At 44.4% G+C, this 9,112-nt stretch overlaps 1 pseudogene; it reads right to left on the reverse strand.

The window, feature by feature from the left end:
• Positions 1-8,092: 8,092 nt before the first annotated feature.
• Positions 8,093-8,613, reverse strand: LOC128568517 (60S ribosomal protein L27a-like; annotated as a pseudogene).
• Between the last annotated feature and the right edge of the window lie 499 nt (positions 8,614-9,112).

Genomic DNA, 9,112 nt, shown 5'->3' on the forward strand with positions numbered 1-9,112 from the left:
TGCCTCAAAAAAATAAATACTCTGCCTGTAGCACAGTGGTTACAGTGCCAGACACATACACTGAGGCTGGTGGGTTCGAACTTGGCCTGGGCCTGCTAAACAAGAATGACAACAGCAACAAAAATAGCCGGGAGTTGTGGCGGGCACCTATAGTCCCAGCTACTTGGGAGGCTGAGGCAAAAGAATCATGGAAGCCCAAGAGTTTCAGGTTGCTGTGAGCTGTGACACCATGGCACTCTACCGAGGGTGACATAATGAGACTCTGTCTCAAAATAAATAAATAAATATAAAATAAAATAAAATGATGGTCCTGGAGTTTGAGGCTGCAATGAGCCATGATCATGCCAGTGCACTCCAGCCTAGGTGACAGAGCAAGACTGTGTTTTTATTAAAAGAAAAAAAAATTGAGGGTCGGACACAGCAGTTCACACATGTAATCCTAGCACTCTGGGAGGCTGAGGTGGCTGGATTGCCTGAGTTCATGAGTTTGAGAGCAGCCTGAGCCAGAGCGAGATCTCATCTCTAAAAAAAATAACCAGGTGTTGTGGAAGATGCCTGTAGTCCCAGCTACTTGGGAGGCTGAGGCAAGAGAATCACTTCAACTTGCTGTGAGCTATGATGCCACAGCACTTCACCAAGGGTGACAAAGTGAGACTCTGTCTCAAAAAAAAAAGAAAAGATTGAGGCTGCTGTGAACTATGACGTCATGGCACTCTACCAAAAGTAACAAAGTGAGACTTTGGTCTCAAAAAAAAAGAAAAGAAAAGAAAAGAAAAAAGGGTGGCACCTGTGGCTCAGTCAGTAGGGCGCAGGCCCCATATACCAAGGGTGGTGGGTTCAAACCCAGCCCCGGCTGAACTGCAACCAAAAAATAGCTGGGCATTGTGGCGGGCGCCTGTAGTCCCAGCTACTCGGGAGGCTGAGGCAAGAGAATCGCTTAAGCCCAGGAGTTGAAGGTTGCTGTGAGCTGTGTGATGCCACAGCACTCTACCCAGGGCCATAAAGTGAGACTCTGTCTCTACAAAAAAAAAAAAAGGAAAAGAAAATAGATTAGCAAACTCTAATTTCCAGCTTTTAGAGGCAAAAGTGAAATGGTGAGATGATCACCTCTCACCTGTTCTGCCCCAGCTCAACCCAAGTTAAGGGGAAGAGTCTTAGGGGCAGATTCTTTTTTTTTTTTTGTTTGTTTGTTGCAGTTTGGCCGGGGCCAGGTTTGAACCCGCCACCCTCGGCATATGGGGCCGGCGCCCTGCTCACTGAGCCACAGGCGCCACCCTAGGGGGCAGATTCTTGAAAGCAACAAATTTACAGGTGATGTAGCTTATCTGACTGTACCTCTGCTTTCCCCTTCTACACATACTAAGGGCAACTAAGGAACAGGAGTCCCACCCTCACCCCACCCCTGCTCCATCTCTGGTTTCCTGCAGCCAGCACAATACTTGGGATGGGGTCAGCTTCAAATGCTTGACGAGTGAAAGAAAGAATGAATGAATGAGTGAACAGAACCATCTCTGTGTTAGTTTTTTCCTTGTACCTTTGTTTCTCAGCTCCTCCCATCATCATTTAGAAAGTAGAAATCACTTTGGAGATATAGGGACTAAGCGAGGATCAGTGGAGTGATAACAATCTGCTACATTATTACAGTTTTTCCCATAAACCACTTAAGTTCTAGTCTACCTCCTACTTACTATTAGAAGTGATCCCAAATCAGTTGTGAACATTCTCTTGCCTTGAGGGAGTAAGAAGAGAGGGCTCGGGTGGTTGTCCAAGCCTATTATCTTCTCCATTACTCAGGCGTGTTCCCCTGAGCTTTCACATGATTTTATTTTAATGCAGTCATTTGTATTAGGCGAGTCTCCAGCTCAGCCAGGCCTAAGAAGGAAGTGAGGGAACCAGGGAGGAACTGATGGAAAAATAAATACCCTGAAGGTTCATGATGCTCTGACCATGGCTTTAATATGAATGAAATTTGCTCTAACTTGCTTTCCCACAGTCAGCATTTCTGCTAGAAATAATTTGTAATTATCAAACTCCAGTTAGTCCAGGAGACTCCTTGAAAAGGACTTTGATGTGATTAGGAAAACGCTTGGAAATATAATTTACATGGTTCTAGCCCTCTCTGCCAATGACATTCCTGGAGAAGGCACGTTGTCCTTCCTGGCAGAAGAAACTCCAAAGATAGCTAGGAGCCTGGGACTAGACTTTAGGGTCACTGGGGCTGCTGCTTCCCAGCTGGCCCTAGAAGATGCTTTCCTGGAATAATGAGCCTGCAATATTCCCCACTTCAGCATTCAAGGGCTAAGAATCAGGGAGCAGTCCAGACATGGACAGAATCAAATGCATGTCAATCAGCTGCTGTGCTCAGTATTTTTTTTTTGTGTGTGGTTTTTGGCTGAGGCTGGGTTTGAACCCACCACCTCCAGCATATGGGACTGGAGCCCTATCCCTTTGAGCCACAGGCGCTGCCCTGTGCTCAGTATTTTAACTTTGCTAACTGTCCAGCACCAGTGTGTGTCATCTCAGAGGAGTCCTGGTCTTTCTTGTCTTTGGCTGAACAATGGTGGCAACTCTCTTCACCCCTTCTCACATCTTTTATTTTATTTTATTTTTTGAGACAGAGTCTCACCGTCACCTGGATAGACCACCACGGTGTCATAGCTCATAGCAATCTCAAACTCTTAGGCTCAAGCAATCCTCTTCTGTCAGCCTCCTGAGTAGCTGGAACTACACGCTCCTGCCACAATACCTGGTTAATAGTTTCTATTTTTTTTTTTTCAGTTGAAACGGGGTCTCACTCTTGGTCAGGCTGGTCTCAAACTCCTGAGCTCAGGCAATCCACCCACCTCAGCCTCTCAGAGTGTTAAGGTTACAGGCATGAGCCACCTGCCTGGCCCCCTTCTCACATCTTAACCCTTCAGCCCTGCAGCAGCTGAGCTAGGGTAGTACAAAAGAAATGCAAAGATACATTGAGAAATACCAAAAGATGATGAGTGAAAATAAAGAGAAATTAAATAAATGGAAAGACATGGCGTGTTCACAGAAGTCTTAATATTGTAAAGATGGAAATACTTCCCAAATTGATTTACAGTTTCAAAACAATTGTCTCCAAAACCCCAGCTTCCTTACAATAAGGAAAAAGTCAAATGAACTGAGAATCAACAACTTTTCTTAGATCCACCAGAGAACTGAAGCCCTAGGACAAAATGACTCCCTGACAACTGGAGAGACAAGTGACTACAGGTCTGTTTATGTGAAGCAGAGCTGCTGGAGCCAGGAACCAGTAGGAATGAAATACTGATTTATGCTACAACATGAATGAAACTTACAAACATCATGCTCACTGAAAGACACAAAAGACTATGTAATATTTGAGTCCATTGATATGGAATGTCTGGAATAGTCAAATCTGTAAAGACAGAAAACTAGTAGTTGTCAGGGCTTGGGGAAATAAGGAATGCAAAGTGACTGCAATGGGTACAAGGTTTCTTTCTGAGATGATGAAAATGTTCTGGAATTAGATAGAGATGATGATTGCACAATTTTATGAATATATTAAAAACTACTGAATTGTACATTTTAAAATGGTGACTATTACAGTAGTGAATTATATCTAAATTAAAAAATGAACAAAGATAGTTTGGAATGGGAAGTCTACATTTTCCTTCAAATTCAATTAATTTGTAAACCATTTGCAGGAAATCAGACCACCCTGGCCTTTGACCATCGTGCTTCCATGTGTTTTGCTGACTTGATAAGAAGAAGTCTGGGAAATGGAAGGAAAGAGAGTGAGGAAGGGGCCTGAAGAAAAGGGACTAGGACTGGACAATGCTTGAAATTGAGACTCCAGAGCTTTGTGATCCCAGCCCACTGGTCTGCAGGAGGCTTTACTGGTACAGCAATGCCACCTTCTCCAGGAAGTCTCCCTGTCTTTTTCTTTCCCTAAGGGACTTCATCTAGCATGAATTATTTGACCCAAAGACCTCATGCTGGATAACTTACTGCCTTGTTGCCTAATAGGCTGTCTAACTATTCCACAGAGAGCTAGTCAACTTGATTCAGATATGTGTCCCCTCTGTAATGACATCACATCCTCCTCTAGATGGGACCCCTTTTATGCAGGAAAGAGCTTTGGGCATCACCTGGCCCACCTTTCCTGATTTAAAGGTAGCCCAACTATCAGATTCTTGGATTTATCCAAGTCTCTCAGAGTCCTGGGGTCACCCTTCTCTGTGTCCAGCTAGAGGACTCACACTCCCTCCACCCCACGTACAATGGGAAATCCATGTCCTGAACCCTCTATCTTTGAGGTTTCTTGAGGGGCAGAAGTGTATAATTTTTTTATTTTTTAGAGATGGGGTTTTGCTATGTTGTTCAGGCTAGAGTGTAGCAGCTATTCACAGGCACGATCACGACTCACTGCAAACTTCGAACTCAAGCAATTGCTCAAGCAATTTTCAGTCTCCCAAATTTCTGGGACTACAGGTGTGAGTCACTGTGCTGGGTTAGGAACCTGTAATGTTTGAGGGTAGCTTTGGGTTCAGTTCACATACCAGCTCTGACACTTATTGGTGTTGTGACCTTGGACAAGTTATTTAGCTTCTCTGTACCTCCTATATAAAATAGAGATAATAATACTTTCTCCTTCATAGGGTTGATATGAAGATTAAATTAATTACCAGAAGTATAGGAAAAGCACTTAGACCTGTATTTGCCACTCCATAAGTACTATAAAAATACTTGATTTTATTCCGTTTCTGCTTAATCCTTTTTTTTATTTTTTAGAGATGGGGTCTCACTGTCTTAAAGTCAAACGATCCCAAAGTGCTAGGATTACAGGTGTGAGCTGCTGAATTCTTGACCCACTGTGTGCCTCCTCCCTTTCTCCTCTCACACTGCCCCTGTCTCCACTCAGCAAAGCATCCCTAATTCTAGGCTTTGTGTGAAAGTCATTTACAAAAAGCTTGAGGGGAACAGAAGGCACTATGTACCACACAGCTCAGTGAACAACTTAAAATTGGGTTTTGGGCATCACTGCTCCTTAAATTCCCTGGTCATTCCTGCCTGCCAGTAGGCATCTCTCAGTCACTTTTCTTCTCCAATGCCAGCTTGCTGCCTTGCCGTATATGCCCACTTGCCATCTTCTTCCATCTCCTTTCTCTTTGCCCCAGTCTGCCACCTTGGAAACTGCTCTCTTTTTGAGCCTCTCTGTAGCCCATCTAAGCCCTACAGGAGGGGATGGGGGAAGTGGGGTTTCTTTGTCAGATTATATGACAGGGAGATATATCTTTTATGTACAAAGAAAGGTTGTAGATTGGGCAGTGCCTGTGGCTCAAGGAGTAGGGCGCTGGCCCCATATACCTGGGGTGGCGGGTTCAAACCCGGCCCCGGCCAAAACTGCAAAAAATAAATAAATAAATAAAAGACTCCTTTTAAAGAAAAGAAAGAAGGGTTTGTAGGTAGTTTTTTTTCTGTAACATTTGCTTTTGTTCTTTTCTTTTTCTTTTCCTTTTTTTTTGGCCAGGGCTGGGTTTGAACCCGCCACCTCCAGTATATGGGGTCAATGCCCTACTCCTTTGAGCCACAGACCCCCCCCAGGTTGTAGGTAGTTTTATAGTAAAGATGCTTCTCTCACTACCAAGACTCCAGGCAGAGGCCCAGCAAGAGGCAGAGGTGCCCCTACCATTCCCCAGACTGAGAGAAGTGACAATCTTCTCATAAAAGACATGCACACCCAGCAAAAGCTAGAGTAAAGGACTGGGTAAAGGACTCACTGGGTAAAGGACTAGCCAGAAAGCAGCATAAACCCAGCATAATTTGTTTCTAGGCCCAGATGACTGGGGAGTTACAGTTTTAGAGGGAGGGTCTGAGGTGACATTTTAGCCCATTAAGGGCACTGCTTCCCAAGGCCTGATTTTCCTCAGGCACCTCATGGAACTTGTTCTGTGGCTGCCAAGGAAAGATCTGAAGGTAATTTATATTAATTTTTCTCCTTTCTGATCCATTAACTTTTGTGACATTAATATATTTTTTGGGAGGGCCTCCCTTCAGGGTGCTACTGGATAGCCTACAGGCACAACAGCTGAGACCCTATGTCTGTCCTTCCTCCACTGCTTGGGGACATTCCCCCTCTGGGGGATTGGGAAGTGGCTGCTCTGACCAGAAGCTCTGGGAGAGAAAATACCTTCCCTGGGAAGAAGTTTTGCAGAGTCTTTTTTGCCATCTCTGGTCCAAGCTCAGTTTTTCAAAGATAACCAGAAAAAAGCCTAGGGTGCAACAAACCAAGTACAGACATTTCATGAGCATCTGTTACATGCCTAGCTGTTATTTTAGGGGATGTAGGGCTTAAAAAAAAGAATAAAACACAGTCCTTGTCCTTAATGTGCTTTCCATCTAGTTGGGGTTTGCGGAAGAGGGTAGATGTACTCAAGTACTCTTAGTTCTGTTATTAGACAATGTATGTACACCTACAAATCACTGAGCTATACAAAATCCCTCAGGGCTTATGGGGGAAATAGGATTGAGTACAACACTGAAAACTTCATCAGTGACACATTAAAAAAGATAGGAACCTGGCCAAGAGTGGTAACTAACATCTGTAATCTTAACACTCTGGGAGGCCAAAATGGGAGGATCACTTAAACTTAGTACTTCAAGACCATCTGGAGCAAGAGCCAGACCTGGTATCTACTAAAAATAGAAAAAATTAGCTGGGAGTGGTAGCTTACGTCTGTAGTCCCAGCTATTCAGGAGGCTGAGGTAGAAGGATCATTTGAACCCAGGAATTTAAGGCTACTACAAGTTTTGATAATGCTGCCGCACTTTAGTGCCAGCAACAGAGTGAGACTCTGTCTCAACAAAAACAAAAAATGGGGGCCAGGTGCAGTGGCTCAACCTATAATTCTAGCACTCTGGGAGGCCCAGGCAGAAGGATTGCTTGAACTCAGGAGTTTGGCACCAGCCTCAGCAAGAGCCAGACCCTGTCTCTACTAAAAATAGGAAAAAAATAAGCCAGGCATCATGGTGGGTGCCTGTAGTCCTAGCTACTCAGAAGGCCAAGGCAGGAGAATGCTTTATCCTAGGAGTTTGAGGTTGCTGTGAGCTAGGCTGACGCCATGGCACTCTAGCCTAAGGCAACAGAGTGAGACTCAGTCTCAAAAAAAAAAACAAAACAGGCAGCACAGCTTTACAAAGGTTAAATTGTTTAAAACAAAAAAACCCATAAAGGGCAGTGCCTGTGGCTCAGTGGGTAGGGTGCCAGCCCCATATACCAAGGGTAGTAGGTTCAAACCTGGTCCCCGCAACAAAAAAATAGCTGGGCGTTGTGGCGGACGCCTATAGTTCCAGCTACTCGGGAGGCTAAGGCAAGAGAATCGCCTAAGCCCAAGAGCTGGAGGTTGCTGTGAGCTGTGACACCACAGGACTCTACTGAGGGCGACAAAGTGAGACTCTGTCTCTACAAAAACAAACAAACACATAAATACTATAGTAAATATGGCTTTATCTTGAAAAAGACCAGAAGTTTGTTTGTGGAAGTAGATGCCAAAAAAGTTGTAACTCATGAGTTATTGTGAAGCGGTGGAAGGGGGCGTTATCTGAAATTTGATGGGAAGTCATAACACCAGATGTAGATGTGTGTGATATCTGTGGAGATTTTGTGTATTCCTACGTGGGTTGATGCAGCTGAGTGCAGTTTTCTGCACTCACTTGGTGTTTCTAGCAGATGAATTGTGCAGAAACAAATGTGAAATTTGCATTTTTGCTCAAATTGTTCCCTAATATATCAATCACGTTGGAACAAATTTACGTTTCCAAAACAAGCCTTATAGAAGCATAAGACACAGTGTATAAACCAAATTCTAAAATATAGCTGTATAACAGGACAATTTCTTTTTTTTCTCTTTTTCAGACAGAGCCTTAAGCTGTTGCCCTAGGTAGAGTGCTGTGGCGTCACAGCTCACAGCAACCTCCAGCTCCTGGGCTCAAGCAATTCTCCTTCCTTGGCCTCTTAAGTAGCTGGGACTACAGGTGCCCACCACAACGCCCAGCTATTTTTTTTTTTTTTTTTTTTGGTTGCAGCCATCATTGTTTTTTTTTTTTTTTTACAAGGAAATAGCATTTAATGAACCTCCCCTCCATTTGGCTTCAAGCCACCAGGACATAAGCCCCTCCAACACCCTTAATCTTCTCTTCAGCTCTTCTGCTGAAGAATTTGGCCTTCACAATGACTGGCTGCTTTGGGAGTTTTCCCTTCCCCAGAACTTTGTAGTAGCCCGATCGTACTACATCAATGATGGGAGCAACTCCTGTCTTGTTTTTGGCAGCATTTACCCGTGTCTGCTCACTGACCAATGTCTACAATTTATCAAGGTTGAAAGTTGGGCAGTAGCTCTGGTTCCTCTTTAAGTGGTAATGCCTCATTTTCCCAAAGTAACTTGGGTGATATTTGTCGAAGTTAATCCTGTGATGATGCATGCCACCAGCATTACCTCGGCCTCCTGGCTGCTTCCTGTGCTTGCAGATAGGGCCATGGCCGTGGCTCATGTGGCCCCAAAGCTTCCGGGTCTTCCTCAATCTGGATGGCGTGTCGGCGACCAAGACGAAAGAGGCAGCCATCATTGTTATTTGGCCAGCCTGGGGTGGATTCGAACCCGCCGGCTCAGGTTTATGTGGCTGGCGCCTTAGCCCCTTGAGCCACAGGTGCCGAGCCAACAGGACAATTTCTTAAGATATCAGTTTATTTGTTCTCTCTACATTTTTCTTCCTTTTTTCTATTCTAAGAAGGTCTTATGTAATTTCTTCGTCTCTGGGGCATTTGCAGAACAGAAAATATTCATTCATTCGGTCAATCAATAAACATTCACTGAGGCCCTCTTAATTGCCAGGCAGTGTACTAGATGCAAGTAGATAGAGAAATGAACAAAACCACAAAGACCCTGCCTTTAAGGAGCATAGGTTCCAGTGGGAGAGACAGAAAAGAAACAAATAAATGTATAATACAGTGTCAGACAGTAGGAAGTGTTATAAAGAAATATAGAGGCCTGGGGCGGTGCCTGGGGCTCAAAGGGTAGTGCGCCAGCCCCATATGCTGGAGGTTGTGGGTTCAAACCCACCC

The sequence above is a fragment of the Nycticebus coucang genome, chromosome 17, assembly GCF_027406575.1.
Source record: "Nycticebus coucang isolate mNycCou1 chromosome 17, mNycCou1.pri, whole genome shotgun sequence".
Taxonomy (NCBI): Eukaryota; Metazoa; Chordata; class Mammalia; order Primates; family Lorisidae; genus Nycticebus; species Nycticebus coucang.